We start from the raw sequence: 18,818 nt of genomic DNA, 5'->3' as shown, positions 1-18,818 counted from the left end.
CCAACAGGCCCGTGCACATGCTAGGTGGGTAAGACGTCAAAGCCAGAAGGAATCTTGGATTAAGTTCACAACTAACATATCTTCTACCACCAGTTCCAAGGTCATATGAGACAGAATTCGAAACGTCAGTGGGCACTACAATTCTGTCCCCCTCTCCATCTTACTCTCTGATGGCCAAGAGGTAGTTGATGTCCGGAGCATCGCCGATATTCTAGGTGAAAGCTTTTGCCAGGTATCGAGCACTTCTGCTTGTTCCACCACCTTCTTTGCCATCAAGACTCGGGGAGAGCGTTCATGTCTTTCCATTCAAACTGACTGTCTTTTTGACTATAATTGTCCCTTTACACTGGTGGAACTTAAAATGGCCCTTCATCAGTCTGACAGTACATCTGTTGGACCTGATGATGTACACTATGACATGCTGCATCATCTATCTCTTGCTTCTCTTGATGTCCTTCTAATTGTTTTTAACCGTATCTGGCAGAAGAATGTTTCTCCTGATGCCTGGTGCCAGGCTATTATCTTACCTTTCCCTAAGCCAGGGAAAGATCCCAAGATTCCTTCAAACTACCGTTCTCGCTGATATACAAAACCAACTGGCCCATTTCTCTTTAACATCTACTTCTATCCAGTTTTTCTGGATATCGGGCCACGTTGGTATTCGCGGGAACGAGCTTGCAGACACGGCAGCTAAATCTATCTGCTCTGGCACTATCACCACTGTGCCTATTCTGTACATGGACTATGGCCCTATATTCAAGGCTCAGCTCCGTGCCAGCTGGCAGTCCACTTGGTGTGGGCAACGTGACAACAAGCTTTTCCAAATAAAACCCTATATTGCACTTTGGCCATCTAGTTTTCATAAGGATCGGAAAGAGGAAGTTGTTCTAACGAGACTACACATTGGTCACAGTTTTTTAAATCATCATTTTCTTTTATCTGTAACTGATTCACCAGTGTGTAGTTTGTGTAACACTCAGATCACAATAAGCTACATTTTACTTTCTTGCCATCGTTACGACTCTCAACGACCGCACCAGGTTTGTCCATAACGTTAGACAGTGTCATTGGTGATGGTGACACTGTCCACCTTGATAAAGTTTTTAGTTTTTTAATGGCCATTAATCTTTTTAACCTCAGTTAAGTGTTTGATATTTATTCATTACACCTTTTAATTGTGGTTCCCTTTTCAGAGTCTCAATCTCTCGAGTTCAATTTGACATTGAAAAATGACCAGAACATTAAATAACTCGACATCAGACCTGGAAAGGCCAACTTCAGGTGACTAACGCTGCTGTTTGAACTATCCGTTTGAACTACCTGTTAGTCGTCCTGGCGAGTAGTTATTACACTTTTGCTGCATGTCATTTAACACTCTTATTACTTTACCTTTTAGTGCTGGCCACACTGACACATAAACCGGAACCAGGACTGGAAAGGCCAACTTCAGGTGACTGACGGTGGTTCTTGTACTTACCTGTAAGTCTTCCTGGTGGGTTATGATCATTACCATTCTGCTACAGGAAACCCTTTACAACTTTGTAGACTGGATGTCAACATTGGTTTTATGCCATTTTCTGTTTTTAATTGCTGTTTAGTTTATATCTTTGTTTCCTTTTACGAATCTTACTACATTTACTTTACTTTTACCTTTTTACTGGACGTTTGGCGCAGATAGCCCAGCTGCTTTTGCCATAAAACACTAAATCAACCAATTAATCAAGCAATGGACCTTCCCCATTGTGTAACTTTGCTCTAAAATAAATAAATGTTATCTAAGAGGCACAATTAGTTTCATATTTTTTAATATATCATCAAAGAAAACAACAGATAAATTACGAATTATATTTTTTAAGAATTAAAAAAATTCTGTCACAGAAATGTTGTGATAACTTTCTGGTCTACTCTAGGTTGTCTTTCTCAGTTCATTATGACATCTGAAATTTAATTGGCAACCTGTGATTAACAATATGACGTAGTTTCCGAACTGTACTCTCAACAAATATACTAAACAGCGGAATACTACAGATTAACACTATTTTAAACAAAAGCAGGGAGATTTTGTTCGATAGTTTAAAAATAATTGACATCAGTTCCCAAAAACATTTTATATTCCAATGTATGGTAATGTTGAAAGAACAAGATTGTGTCATCAACTGGGTACCTTCGCTGCTAGCGGTGTTTTCGGCCCTTAACCCAAGAACACATAAGTACCTGCTTAGCGAAATTACCAGACGTCGAAGCAAAAGTTTTATACACCACATTATTCCTAGTTGGAAAGTTTAGAGGCTGCATATATTAGTCTAGCTGGTACTACAATAGTCTAGCTGGTACTACAATAGTCTAGCTGGTACTACAAATAGTCTAGCTGGTACTACAATAGTCTAGCTGGTACTACAATAGTCTAGCTGGTACTACAAATAGTCTAGCTGGTACTACAATAGTCTAGCTAGTACTACAATAGTCTAGCTGGTACTACAAATAGCTAAAACTTAATGAATTACTTGAAAAGTAGCTTATAAAGGAAATAAATAAACGGTGACCAGTTCTTAAAAATGGGTGGTTAATTTAAGAAAAGTTAGAATTTAAAGACAGCCAGAGATAACAGTTATGACGTAGTGTGATAAATGCTTAGAATTATGTTAAAGTATTTATGACCATGATAAAAGAAGTTATTTATATCCTATAACAACTGTGTTTATATGTGATATAAGCAGGGTCGACAACTATAGCTGATATATATTTACTATGGTAAATAGTTGACCCATTATGACATTTGGTGAAGTTAAATAAAATGACAAACGTGAAAGGTTAAATGCTCAGATGTTTATCGTTGTATATTCGGTTAGGATAATGAAATTTGACAATATTCTGGTTTGGTTTGTTTTGAATTTCTTGCAAAGCTACACGAGGGCTATCTGCGCTAGCCGTCCATAATTTTAGCAGTGCAAAGTTAGAGAAAAGGCAGTTAATTACTACCACCCACCACCAACTCTTGGGCTACTCATTTACCAACGAATAGTGAGATTAACTGTTACATCACAACGTTCCACAGCTGAAAGGACGAGCATGTTTGGCGCGACGGGGATTGGAACCCACGTCCCTCAGATTACGAGTCGATCGCCTTAACGCCCTGGCCATGCCGAGCCTGAACCTTGAAATATTTTTTTTAATCCTCACAGAAGAAGAGTTTGAATTTTAAGAAGCTACAATAACTCCTTTGTTGTTTTTGTTTCTTATTGTGAATTTATCGACACACGATTATACAAGGAGACTTGGGCAACTGATTCACATCTTTTGTGAATTAGCCAGATGAGTTATCTGGAGACACTGATCAGATGTGACATTTGTTAAGGGCAGGAACCAGATGATTGGAAGTTGGATAATGTAATTTCTCTTTTAAGGGAGGTGATGAAAACTGTCCCAGTAATTACAGACCCATCAGTCTTACATCAGTATTGGAAAGTCTGTTAAAAGTTGTTTTGCACAGTCATTTAACAAATGGAGTTCATATAGAGTTCCCCATAACACCACACATTCTCGCCCTTTCAGCCGTGGGGACGTTATAATGTGGCTGTCAATTCCACTATCCGTTGGTAAAAGAGTAGCTCAAGAGTTGACGGTGGATAGTGATGACTGGCTGCCTTCTTTCTCTCTGGTCTTACACTGCTAAATTAGGAACGGCTAGCGCAAATAACCCTCTTGTAGTTTTGTGCAAAATTCAAAACAAAACAAACTAATAATGTGAAGTTCAGTCAATCTGGATTAATGACACAAGTACCAGGGACCAGTCTTAAGACATTTACTCTTTTTGATTTATATCAAATTATAGATGAAGGAATTATGGATAAGTTACTTAAAATTACAAATGATATCAAAGGTGCTGGGTGTTGCTGGCAGCGAAGAGGATGTTGCTGATTTACAAAGGGATTTAGCTCTAGTTAGTAAGAAAAATAAATGCCAGTTGGATTATAATTATAATAAATGTAAGATAATCCAGGTGGGCTATAATAATTTGAATTATAAGTGTAGTTTGAGTGGGAATAACCTTAACAATATTATGAAGGAAAGGAATTTAGATGTAATGATTGATCAGTGGCTCGAGCCATTCAAGTAGTATGTTGCTAGTGGTTGGGCAAATAGAATTTTATGTTGTACCAACAGAAATATTAAAGACAACTCTTAATAGGTTATAATTTCATCATACAGGTCATTGGTCATTTGGAATATTGTTTACAGTCTTGGGTTCTTTACCTTAGAAAAGACTTTGAAATGTTGGAAAGGGTTCAGAGAAAGGTCACTAGAATGATGCCTGTGATGGAGAAATTGTCATATAAAGAGAGACTGAATTCTCTTAAATTGTTTTATCTTGAAAAAAGAAGAGTTAGGAGGATTTGATTGAGTCGTTTAAGATCCTAAAGGGAATAAATGGTGTTGATGCACTTTCGTTTCTCATACGTATCGTATCGTATTCGTATCGTCAATAATAGTCAGATTGGATTTTTATAATCACTTCGAATAACCATCATAAATTCTTGGTTCCTATATGACATCTTTATATCTTGAATTTTGAAGCAAACGGAAACGTGTCGTAAAATACTTGCACGGTAGATTGAACTATACCAACTGCATATGTGGGCATCCAGCTCTGCAGCTCTTAATAAAATTGCTCCTTCCGCGATAGATATTTGAACGAATATGAAGAAGTCCGTATTTCAATTTTAACAAAGATATAGAGAGTCATGGATACTCCAGCCGTTTACAGGCGCTTGGTTGAACGTAAACACTTTGACAATCAGAGTACTGAAATGTGCTTCCTTTGAATGTTGAAGATGTACTAAAATTGAGTGAGTTTAAGATATAGCTTTTTAAGCATATGAATGATGAAGGCTGATTTTAAATTTTTAAGTTATTTTAATTTAGCTTTGAGAATGTTTGTTTTGAATTTCACGCAAAAGTGTGTGTGTGTGTGTTTTCTTATAGCAAAGCCACATCGAGCTATCTGCGGAGCCCACTGATGGGAATCGAACCCCTGATTTTAGCGTTGGAAATCCGTAGACTTACCGCTGTACTAACGGGGGCGTGGCCCAAAACTCGTCGAGAGCTATCTCAGCTAGCCATCCCTAATTAAATAGTGTAAGACTAGAGGAAAGGCAGCTAGTTATCACCACCCACCGCCAACTTTAAGGCTTCTCTTTTACCAACGAATAGTGGTATTGACCGTCACATTATAACGCCCCCATGGCTGAAAGGGCAAGCATGTTTGGTGTGATGGGGATTCGAACCCGCGACCTTCAGATTACGAGTCGTACGCCTTAACCCATCTGGCCATGCCGAGCCAAAATAGTTAGAAAACATAACGAAATTCTAAAACTTGAACATTTTCAGAAGCTAGATCTCCGTTGTTCAGAGTGCACTCAAGATATCGTAATTCTTTAGTTTATGATTGATCTTATTTTCGACACCACGTTATTTCTTTGCATCATGCTGCATAAATAATTTTATAATTTTTCAGATCAACTTTCGTCATTTTTTTTTCTTTTCATCTTATGTCCGCGCTCAAAATCCACTGCATTATATTGCCTTTTGTAATGAGGAAAATGTTTCATGTTAGTCAAAATTATATAAACCATGTGAAGTTTAGAAACAGCTATTTCTGAGATAACATTCATTTCTATACAACGTTTTGTTTTAACTGTGAGATATGATCACAAAAATAACACATAAAATGCATTTTGTTTATGATACTATAATAGTTGTCTCTGGTTTAAAATGGAATTTAATATAATATAATAATAATATAAAGTTTAAATCTAGCAGATGGCACTTTCCCAATAGATTTCTTTACATTCCTCATTAATATTGACGTCGGCTCTCTGGGTAAGTAAAGGGCAAGGAGAATCTTTTATAATCTTGTATTAATTTATTTTAAAATATATAAGATTTCTTACTTAATTTTAATTTGAATAATAAAGGTTATGTTTAGGACTTTATTTTCGAAATGTAAGGGGTAAATGTCAGTGTGTTTGCCGCATATTCTGATATTTGCTTATAGAAAATGGATTACTTCGGTTAGGCTTATTTCGAGCTCTAACGTTGTTTCAGGTAATATTAATATACTATTATCGCTACGACTATGGTTTTGTGTAACTTATATTTGCGGCTTAGTATAAAAACATCAAGGTACCATTCAATATAGGATTTTGCTTCCACGTTATCCCTTAAGAAAAGTAAAGGTATAGATTTACCCTTAATTATTTAGAAAATAAGCGATTTCTCCTTTAGTCCTGATTTCCAAACTTCCAATAATCCAAGATAAATTCACTCTTATCCTTTAGACTACACTCCTGCTGAAGGTAATTCATTTTTTAGCCAATCAGTCTGTTAGTGTTAGAAATATCTGTGACAGCTAAGTGAATTAAAAAGTGTGCTTTAATTCGAAATGCTACTTCAGTACAGATAAGTATGTATGCATGTTTTTTCACAATAACATTAAACATCATAATTTTTGTGGCCATTAATTTAAACAAACGTACTGGTAGTCTAGTAATACTAAAGTTCTACCCAGTAATGGACAATACATCTCATAACTCTACATGTATAAAGATAATCTTTGAATATTTTAAATGTTATCAATATATAAATAGAAGTTAAAGATACAGGGTGGCCCGTAAGTCCCTACCCATCCATAAATCTTGTGTATCTGTGTGCTGTCCCTCATTCTCACTGCATAATGTTATGTGATGCCATGTTCTGTGAGACATTTTCCTCAACATAGCAGGAGTTATTGTTTCAAATGCTGCAGTAACAGCTGCCTTCAACCCATCATTAGTATAACATAATAACATGGATGGGTAGAGACTTATGGGCCACCCTGTACACAGGACCATTGGTCCAGCTTGGCTGTCACGCTAGTGAAACTGTATAAGAAACAAAAATTCAAAAGTCAGCTTTTATCTGTTTAACATCATTTTCCAGACAGGAAAAAGGTTCTATCATTATATATCATTAAATTTGTTTATTTGCATTAAGAACTTGACTGAAGTTCTGTTTCATGAACTTGCATAAGTAAGTTTGGTATCAAATTGTAGATTAAGTTATAATTCAAATTTTAATGTTATGTGTGAGGTGATTTCTTAATTTCAAATTAAATATTAAAAACACCTAAATATTGATTTCTGTATGTCACGTGTATGTTGAATGCAGCTGTTTAAAATTAATGTTTGTAATGTCAAAATGTAAAGTCTATAACATTGTACAAATAAAGAACTCAAATTACTAATACTTACACGTTGGAATATAAAATAAGAACCTCTTCTGTATGCTAAGATATGGCTCATATAGTAAATCAAACACAATGGTCTCTCATGTTTTTCCATTGTTAAGGAGATGTATTCATAGAATAATAAATGGTAAAAATCAGCTAGATTAACAGCTTCTAATATTTAGCAGAGCCAGTGTGTGTGTTTGGTAACATTACATTCCAACGTTGTACGTGCTATTCAGTATTACGCTCATTATGTGAAATCGATATTTTAATTGTCGTCTTGTAATAATTATGGTAATTCTTAAGTTATGGTTGAAAACTATTTTTAAGACTGTTGTCCGTGGTCCACTACAGTTTGTCATTATTCTGCATATACTTTTGGAAGAACAAGTAAAACTATTACATAGTGAAGAACGATATTAAACACTTTGACTGTAAAACTATTACATAGTGAAGAACGATATTAAACACTTTGACTGTAAAACTATTACATAGTGAAGGACGATATTAAACACTGACTGTAAAACTATTACATAGTGAAGAATGATATTAAACACTGACTGTAAAACTATTACATAGTGAAGGACGATATTAAACACTGACTGTAAAACTATTACATAGTGAAGGATGATATTAAACACTTTGACTGTAAAACTATTACATAGTGAAGAACGATATTAAACACTTTGACTGTAAAACTATTACATAGTGAAGAACGATATTAAACACTCACTGTAAAACTATTACATAGTGAAGGACGATATTAAACACTTTGACTGTAAAACTATCATATAGTGAAGAACGATATTAAACACTGACTGTAAAACTATCACATAGTGAAGAACGATATTAAACACTGACTGTAAAACTATCACATAGTGAAGAACGATATTAAACACTTTGACTGTAAAACTATCATATAGTGAAGAACGATATTAAACACTGACTGTAAAACTATCACATAGTGAAGAACGATATTAAACACTGACTGTAAAACTATTACATAGTGAAGAACGATATTAAACACTTTGACTGTAAAACTATCACATAGTGAAGGACGATATTAAACACTGACTGTAAAACTATTACATAGTGAAGAATGATATTAAACACTTTGACTGTAAAACTATTACATAGTGAAGGACGATATTAAACACTTTGACTGTAAAACTATCACATAGTGAAGAACGATATTAAACACTGACTGTAAAACTATTACATAGTGAAGAATGATATTAAACACTTTGACTGTAAAACTATTACATAGTGAAGGACGATATTAAACACTGACTGTAAAACTATTACATAGTGAAGAACGATATTAAACACTTTGACTGTAAAACTATTACATAGTGAAGAACGATATTAAACACTCACTGTAAAACTATTACATAGTGAAGGACGATATTAAACACTTTGACTGTAAAACTATCACATAGTGAAGGACGATATTAAACACTTTGACTGTAAAACTATTACATAGTGAAGGACGATATTAAACACTTTGACTGTAAAACTATTACATAGTGAAGGATGATATTAAACACTTTGACTGTAAAACTATCACATAGTGAAGGACGATATTAAACACTTTGACTGTAAAACTATTACATAGTGAAGGATGATATTAAACACTTTGACTGTAAAACTATCACATAGTGAAGGACGATATTAAACACTTTGACTGTAAAACTATTACATAGTGAAGGACGATATTAAACACTTTGACTGTAAAACTATTACATAGTGAAGAACGATATTAAACACTTTGACTGTAAAACTATTACATAGTGAAGAACGATGTTAAACACTTTGACTGTAAAACTATTACATAGTGAAGAACGATATTAAACACTTTGACTGTAAAACTATTACATAGTGAAGGACGATATTAAACACTCACTGTAAAACTATTACATAGTGAAGAACAATATTAAACACTTTGACCGTAAAACTATTACATAGTGAAGAACGATATTAAACACTTTGACCGTAAAACTATTACATAGTGAAGAACGATATTAAACACTGACTGTAAAACTATTACATAGTGAAGGACGATATTAAACACTTTGACTGTAAAACTATTACATAGTGAAGGACGATATTAAACACTTTGACTGTAAAACTATCACATAGTGAAGGACGATATTAAACACTTTGACTGTAAAACTATCACATAGTTAAGGACGATATTAAACACTGACTGTAAAACTATTACATAGTGAAGAACGATATTAAACACTTTGACTGCAAAACTATTACATAGTGAAGAACGATATTAAACACTTTGACTGTAAAACTGATACATAGTGAAGAACTATATTAAACACTTTGACTGTAAAACTATTACATAGTGAAGAACGATATTAAACACTTTGACTGTTCTTCACACAGCTGATGAAACCTTTCACATATAACCAGTTTTCTTAACTGGGTCAGTTACAATGTATAAATATTAGTTGAAATGTCTTTTATATTAATCTTATGTTCAGCAATTATGAGTTAAGATATTAGTTTTGTTTATTGTTTTCAGATATTGTTTCAAAATGACAATTCGACCATTGGTAAAACACAGAATTGTGAAAAAAAGGCTTAAAAAATTCATTCGTCATCAGTCTGACAGATACGTGAAGATAAAGGTGAGTCTTTAATGTCTGTTTTTCACTTCTTTTAATGTTTCATATTTTAGTCATATTCATGATTAACTTTTACTGTAACATCTGTATAATATAAGGTTTTTTTGTTTTTTTTGCAAGCTCTAAAAAGAAATCAAATGTGTAACATAAAGCTTTCCAACACTGCTTAGCTAAGCTTTCATCATTATGTCCTGACTTCTATCTAAACATGCTCAACTCTTCATCACGGACTTGGTCCATGGGTCTCATCTCATAACCATTTTGTGCTTGGTTATAGTGTACATGTATCTATCTTTAAATTGCTGAGTGTATTTCTTGTGCCTTTCTTATATTTGCATGTTGGTTATCCAATGTTTTTGAAGTAATTTTAAGATTAAAAATATTTTCATGAATCAGAATATTTTTTTACCAAATTTCACATACAAAATATTTGTAATGTTCAGAAAGTTTTCATATGTTTCTTAAGAAAAACCTTTATAATTTAGCTGTTATTTTCACTAACGAATATCTGTGAGATTAGTAGATTTGACTGATCTTGTAACCACCATAAAAAATTAATATAATTCATGTTTTTCATGAAAGCAGCTTAAATTTTTTAAAATTATACATTTAGATGTATGTACATTTATGAACAGTAAGTTTATATAAGTGACCATTTCCAAAAACATAGATGTGAGTAAAGTCACTGTGTTTGACTCTACATGTAGCGATATCTTAGTGAATCGTAAAGATGGGACTTGCTTTGTATTTTGACATCAGAAACACTTAATTTTAACCAGCAGTGTGTTCCACATAACAAACATTGATGTTATCTTTTATATTTACTTTTAAATTCAGGAACTAAACAATGTATAATAATAAACTTTGTATTAGAATCTACAGTTTGTACCAAACTTATTGATGTACATTCATAATAGTTCAATAAAATTTTGAATCTGAGATAACAAATGTGATGACATGGCCTTTGACTCATGACCTGTGTAGATTAAGGTTAACTAAAAGCTATAATAACAGAGAAAGAGAGCTTTCTGGACAAGTGCTATCTGGAAAACATTAAAAATCAGAGAAATCATTGTGGCTTACAAGTGCTATACTATGATCAGGAAAACATTAAAAATCGGTGAAATCATCGTGGCTTACAAGTGCTATACTATGATCAGGAAAACATTAAAAATCGGTGAAATCATCGTGGCTTACAAGTGCTATACTATCATCAGGAAAACATTAAAAATTGGTGAAATCATTGTGACTTACAAGTGCTGTACTATCATCAGGAAAACATTTTTGAATTTTTCAAACTAGTGATTTTATTCAGACCATTCTAATACCAACTCAAAATCGAAAATTGCAATTTGTATTATGAAAGTAAATAAATTGGTTTTGTTGTACAGAATAAATTTCAACTTTTGGAGGTTTTTCTGTTTGTTTGTGTGCAAGAACAACTGTATGCTAATTTTCTATATTTTTCAGTTTTGTTGTTTAGCTTTGATCAGTCACAACCATTTACTAAAACAGGAAATGCAAGTTATTTTTGTCATTAAAATAAATAACATATCCCAAAAATAAATCTTCAGGACTTATTCCAGAAATTAATCCTGGTTCGTGTGTGTGTGTAGTTTTGTATGGACTCTTAAATACAGGTTAATATTATCAAGTTCTCCACCCTTTAATGAATTATTTTGGTTTTGAAGAAATGTATTGTGATTACTACCTGAATACCCCTGTTGTGGAGAGAGTTCCTCAGGCTTCTCTCTCTCTAAACTAAACCCCTGCCAAGGTTCTGTTTCGAAGAAATGTAAACATGATGGTGTTCATGAATGCAAATATTTTATGTCATTGGTATAGAAAATATGTTTTCCTTGCAAAATGGTATTAAAATATTCTGATTAAAACCTTGTCTAATTCTTGTTGTTTTGGTTTCAGCCAAACTGGAGAAAACCAAAGGGTATAGACAACAGGGTTAGAAGACGTTTCAAGGGTCAGTATCTGATGCCCAATATCGGTATGGAACTGCAAAAAAGATAAAACATATTCTTCCCAATGGATTCAAAAAAGTCCTTGTCCATAATTCCAGGGTAAGTAGAACTGTTACTGTACTGATGAGAGACTAAATTATGTAAAAATCAAACTTGAGTTTTATTGAGAACTAGGTCCTATAATTATGGTTTTTGAAGTATTGTGAAAACAGTGAATGTTCTGCATAGAACGAGTGCATCTTAGAACGTGGCCTTGTGTTTATGGTCCATGTTTAATGAACATTCTGTGGAAAATGAGTACATCTTAGAACGTTTAATGAACATTCTGTGGGAAATGAGTACATCTTAGAACGTGGCCTTGTGTTTATGGTCCATGTTTAATGAACATTCTGTGGGAAATGAGTACATCTTAGAACGTGGCCTTGTGTTTATGGTCCATGTTTAATGAACATTCTGTGGGAAATGAGTACATCTTAGAACGCGATGGTCCATGTTTAATGAACATTCTGTGGGAAATGAGTACATCTTAGAACGTGGCCTTGTGTTTATGGTCCATGTTTAATGAACATTCTGTGGGAAATGAGTACATCTTAGAACGTGGCCTTGTGTTTATGGTCCATGTTTAATGAACATTCTGTGGGAAATGAGTACATCTTAGAACGTGGCCTTGTGTTTATGGTCCATGTTTAATGAACATTCTGTGGGAAATGAGTACATCTTAGAACGTGGCCTTGTGTTTATGGTCCATGTTTAATGAACATTCTGTGGGAAATGAGTACATCTTAGAACGTGGCCTTGTGTTTATGGTCCATGTTTAATGAACATTCTGTGGGAAATGAGTACATCTTAGAACGTGGCCTTGTGTTTATGGTCCATGTTTAATGAACATTCTGTGGGAAATGAGTACATCTTAGAACGTGGCCTTGTGTTTATGGTCCATGTTTAATGAACATTCTGTGGGAAATGAGTACATCTTAGAACGTGGCCTTGTGTTTATGGTCCATGTTTAATGAACATTCTGTGGGAAATGAGTACATCTTAGAACGTCGCCTTGTGTTTCTGGTCCATGTTCAATAAACATTCTGTGGGAAATGAGTACATCTTAGAACGTCGCCTTGTGTTTCTGGTCCATGTTCAATAAACATTCTATGGAGAATGAGTACATCTTGGAGCATTGCTGTGTGTTTTTAGTCCATGTTCAATGAACATTCTCTGGAGAACAAGTGGGTCTTGGAATGTTGCCATGTGTTTATGGTCCATGTTGCTTTGACAACTGTATGTCTGGACTCTGATATTAAAATGTAGTTTTTATTGCGAATGTCTCTCATTACTCTGCCATTTTGTCCAAAGCACAGCACATCCCTTCTGGCTTTCCATAATGCATCCAGCAGTGTCAGACAACGGTTTTGTTGCATTTGGTCACACAGAAATCTGTACATGTTAGGTCTGGTGACTTGACTTTGTCTTCATATACAATACCAGGAACAACTTATTTCATTCTCCAGCTGTTTGAGGTATAAGAAAGTTGAACAATGTGTATTTGTTGAAAGCCTTATCATTACAAACTAGTACTCTGTTGGCCTCGTTTCTTGATCGTTCTTGGTTATGTTAGGTACTTATACCTAGGGATACTAGATGGCTTTTGCCTCTGACCTTCATGGATTCTCACCTGTTACAATGTTGCCTTCCTTCATTTATTGTAACTGGAAGATTACTTGTTGCAGGCGTTTTTCTGGATGGTGGTAGTGTCCCAAATTGCTCCATATTCTTTTGTTTTCCAGTACGACTAGTAGAAAGGGTGTCTTGAATACATCTTTAATTATTATCTGAGTGTATAAATATACTTTTAGAGAAGTGTTCTAAATACTGTTTACAAAAACAATCCATTTTTAGTTGTATCACGCTGTTTACAGAAATCCAGACTATCACAGTGTAGTTTTGATCAGTGTTTAATTTTTTCATATGCACTAGTGTCAGTGTGATGTGGACATTGGAAGTGGTATGTTTAGACCATTAACTCTCTTGCATAGTTAGCTGCTCTGTAATTCTGCCATTTGTTTATTTGGGCTTTAGGCCTATTGACTGCCAGGGTCATTAAGGCTGTTAACATTTTGAGACTCCTTTCAGTTATCAAGGATGTGCTTTAGTTGTTGTGCAGCTTAGAGGAAACACTGGTTCTGATACATTTATATTAGTTGTTACTGTTGTTTGACTTCTTAAATAGCACACCTGTTCATTTTAATACACTTGGACCAATCACTGTCTTCCATTTTAAAACCTGGACCAACGTACCATAAGTGTTGGTATCTTCCAGCTGTTATTAAAACTATAATTGGATAATACGTTAGGAAGTACAAAATCCATTTAACAGATGTTTGTAATGAATGATAAAATAATTACAAATTTAGTGCTATAATCAAGTTGTTTGTCATGTTAAGTATCAGAAGGTGAATAATACAAACATTTTTATCGTTAAAGTTGTATATGGAATCCACTGTTTTGGTTGTGAGACATTGGAGAAAAGATTATTACATCTATGTTTTACTAATTTCACAGGTAAAAGTTCAGGTCAGGACTGTAATACCACTTTGTTTCATAGTTACACCTTGGTATAGAACACAAAGAAAACTGCCTTATCCTGTAGCTTGAGTGAAAGTAAAATTAGATCCTAAAGTATCTCAGAACTGAATTATTTGCATCTTACTTTGTTCTTAGGGTGACGTCCTAGTTCGATGAAGTATGTTCTTATGTCCATGGAACTTTCCAAAAAATTGAATTAGTTTTTCTCACCCATTATTGTGTGTCTAGGAAAGCTTCTGTTGACTCCAGAACAATGTTACTCAAGTCCTTTCCCATAGTTAATTCATTACCACTGTGTCCAGTGTTCTTGGGTGTATGTGGAAAGAAAGTAACTCATTCCCATAGTTAATTCATTACCACTGTCCAGAAGTATTATTGGAAGCATGCATTAGTTTGTAGACAAAAATTCTGTTGAATCTAGACTGCCCTTGTGTAGTACTTTTAAAATTACAATATTCTATTAATTCATTTTCTAAAGCATTTCTGTGTCTTGTAAGAGTTTGGTAGAAGAAGACACGATTTTGGTTCCCAACAAAAAAGATGTGGCTGTCTGGAATTCATATGTTATGAACATTTGTGACATTAGGTTTGGACTACAATGTATAAAACATTGCTAGTTAAAGTTTTTCTGTCTCTTCATTCCTCTGCTAAAGAGTTAATCTTTAGATGCAACATTCACTGGTGTTTTCTGAAATTGAAGGTTTTGATTTAATTGGTATATTGTCATTGACTACTTAACTACAAATAGAATTAATGACTTACACAAAGTGTTTTGAGAGTATTATTATTTTCAGATACAGTCACCACATCATATTATTAACATTTACTTTAAATTTGTATCCAAGTTGTCAGAAAAAGTAAAAATTGCATGTATAATAACTTAATATACATTGACAGGTCATCTTACAACAAGTTACTCTTATTACATGTAGAATTACTTAATATACATTAAGTTACTGAACATTTAGCTGTGGTTGAAATGTGTTAGAGACAATTTTTATTGTTTTATACATTCTCTATGGATGTGATGTGGTGATTGTTTAAAAATGTTGGGTTTGATTACTTGTCAAGTAGTGTGTGGCTGTTTGTAAAAAGACATACATGTTTATATTTTAACCATAGGATCTTGAAATGTTAATGATGCAGAACAGACGGTACTGTGCTGAAATTGCCCACGGAGTTTCTTCTAGAAAGAGGAAAGAAATCATCGAGAGAGCTCAGCAGTTAGCCATCAGAGTGACCAATGCTAATGCTCGAATCCGGTCGGAGGAGAATGAATAGCCTTATTGTTTATACTGGTGTTAAACAATAAAGTAATGGCCAACCAGTCCAGTTGTTTTATATTCTTTCAGTAGTTTGAAGAACTGGAACATTTCTTGTGGATTACCAGAACCTGTTCTGTCTAGAGGGTTTTCCCAATGTAGAGAAAATGTATTATCCACAACTTGTTATGTGTTATAATACCCAGCATAAAAAGTAAGAGACTTGAACTCGATCACAATTTCGTCAAAAGACTTAGGGGACACCAACACATCTTATCACTAAACGTCATGGAATCAGGTTATTAAACAATATAAGCGTTGGCCTCGTATCTCAGAACGGCTGGTATGGGTATTAACACTATTGTATTTCAGAACGGCTGGTATGGGTATTAACACTATTGTATCTCAGAACGGCTGGTATGGGTAGTAACACCGTTACTGATAAGGAGAGAACAACGTTTCGACCTTCCTAGGTCATCTTCAGGTTAAGTGGGTTTCTCGTCATCAAGAAACGTTAGCCTTTTTAATAATTCTAGGGTTAAACAATTAAGAATATTGTTACATTTTACAAGAGGGTTATGTAAATGTTGGTTACCATGGTTACCAGTGTCTGCCATGTTAAGTTGGAACAAATATTAAATAGACGAATGGTGAATTTTAATATTGAATAAAACATTGTTTTGTTTTGTGTTTTCAATTAAAGTTACTTCTGCAGTTTAAACTGTAAATATTACCTTTTAAAATTACCAGAAACGATTCAGTTCTATGGTTGTAAATTGTTAAGTCCGTCTTATTACCGTGCATTTCTAGACAAACACACACGGATATAGGAAGTACATCTCATGTTCGTTTCCATTATTAAAAGGATTCTTCGTGTTCGCATCTGTAAAACAAGGACTTAAACAATTGATGGATTATATCATAGCACATCGCGTTCAGCCATCTGCTGTGTCCAATGGCGAAATTAAACTGAATTTTAGCGTTGCAAGTTTATAGATTTAACGCTTTCCTACCAAGAGGACTTACTTTGTCAGGACAGTCCCGTGATGGATACAGCAGACAGCCCGGTGTGACTTTGCAATATGAAAACATGTATACATGAAGGACAGGATAAGACAGAGTGAATCATCATGTCCAAAATATGGATTTTAGCGGTATCTTGTTGGATATTTGTTCCAGAATATTAGGCCTTCGTCTTACAAAACCACTTGCAAAATAAGTACTTCTAAAGTGACATCTGAAGGTTAAGATACAGAAAACCATTATATCAACAACCTGTATTTCGAGTATACGTTATCAATGAATATTTGTTCTAGACGCGTGGTGACATTATTATATAAAAATATTACTTCCTATATATGATAAGAAAGTCTAGTGTTCTGTTGGAGTTTTCATCGTACTTCATAATAAAACTATATGTACGTTATAACGCTTCCACGGCTGAGAGGGCATGTTTGGTATGACGGGGAAGCGTTATAACGTACGGTGAATCCCACTATTCGTTGGTAAAAGCAGTCCAAATACTGGCGGTGGGTGGTGATGACCAGCTGCCTCCCCTCTTGTCTTACATTGCTAAGTTAGGTATGACTAACGCAAGATAGCCCCCCCGTATAGCTTTGGGCAAAATTCAAAAACTAATTCCAAATGTTAATGGTTTAAATATGAATAAATAATATAATGTTATTAATCTTCGCCCTAGCTATAGATTAATCGTATCAAATTGATAGAAATTATACCAATCTAACTTATTTTACACCATAACGTTTGATGTTCAGGCACTTCGATAATTATTAAGCACGATAATAAATAAAAGTAGGTATCGCGATGAAACAAAATAGCGGTCATAAAATCACCCCTTTAAAACTACCTTTACCATATCTGAATATTAACAATGACTATTTTACAGTATTGTCTTAGCAAAACTCGCTGTATTGATAAATCGCTGTATGCGTGTTTATGAAGTGAATATTTCATCTAAGTGAGTGATATTTGCAGATGAACGTTACAAAAAAGTAACGAAGCTTAACAAAAATTCTTTCACATAAAAGTGTTTACTTTATTGTTCCGTGAAGGATACCACTGTGTATGTATATACTTAATGTAGTGGTAACTCCAAATACCCAAACATGTCAGTAGATATTTCTTTGATTAAAGTACATCAAACAAACAGAACATCCTAAATAATCATTCCTAAAACTAAGTGGACACGATAAATCTCACTTCTAACGGTGAACAACTTTTCGATACTGCACTCAAACTCACTGGATATTCATAAACTGATTACTCAATATTTGTTAAGTAATGTTTTTTTGCTAGTAAATATTAGACGAAACTGGGATTGTTACATTATTTTAGTTAATAGTGCCCTCTATAAAACAACTAATTTATGATTGAAAGTATAGCCTACTAGTACGATACATTGCAATGGTACGAAGCTCCAATATGTCGCGAGGCTCTATTCAATACTCGTTCTGTACTTAGGAAACTTCCGAGCAGGAGGTTATATCTATTACTGAAACTTTAAGAACAATGGTATCTTCTGAGGTCATTAAAGTTAGCAGAATTGCTGAACAGGTATTATAGCGAATAGTTATGTACGCGAAACCTGAAGCTTCAGTAAGTTGAACTTAAAAGGCCAAACTGATATATTAAAACTAGGGCAGTATGCAAATGAAACCCAGGGTAGCATAGAAATAATTAACTTTTCATTGAGTACATTGCTTAAGTAACATATTTTAGAAATTATGCCTACATCGTATCATTACTGGCAAATTACAATCGCTCAATGTATTATGTAATATCAAAATGTTAAGTTCGAAATGAGACCGTCAACGCCAGTGAATAATAATAAATAAATGTGGCCTTGACATTAATATTTATAAAAGTACTATGTATTTAACAAGTTTGAAAACAAATGTTTTTATTCAGGTAACACAAATAATTTCTAATTTTAAAATAAGTTAACACACTAACCTTGTACTAGCATGTTTTTACAGCTTTAGGCTTAAGTACTAATCTTGTATTTCTTCAAACACCTATGACTTCAACTTGGCGTGTAAATTTCATGTGATCAGTGTAGCGCTCTCTCAACATT

At 34.1% G+C, this 18,818-nt stretch overlaps 1 pseudogene across 1 annotated transcript; it reads left to right on the top strand.

Moving 5' to 3' along the window:
* Positions 1-5,739: 5,739 nt before the first annotated feature.
* Positions 5,740-15,789, top strand: LOC143231969 (large ribosomal subunit protein eL32-like; annotated as a pseudogene). Its single transcript, XR_013017313.1, has 4 exons — positions 5,740-5,880; positions 9,804-9,909; positions 11,830-11,981; positions 15,585-15,789. The product of XR_013017313.1 is annotated as a large ribosomal subunit protein eL32-like (transcript).
* The last annotated feature ends 3,029 nt before the right edge of the window (positions 15,790-18,818 follow it).

This window comes from Tachypleus tridentatus, chromosome 1 (genome assembly GCF_004210375.1).
Source record: "Tachypleus tridentatus isolate NWPU-2018 chromosome 1, ASM421037v1, whole genome shotgun sequence".
NCBI classification, from domain to species: domain Eukaryota; kingdom Metazoa; phylum Arthropoda; class Merostomata; order Xiphosura; family Limulidae; genus Tachypleus; species Tachypleus tridentatus.
The sequence above is the reverse complement of the archived record's forward strand: the minus strand, read 5'-3'. Positions and strand labels throughout refer to the sequence as shown.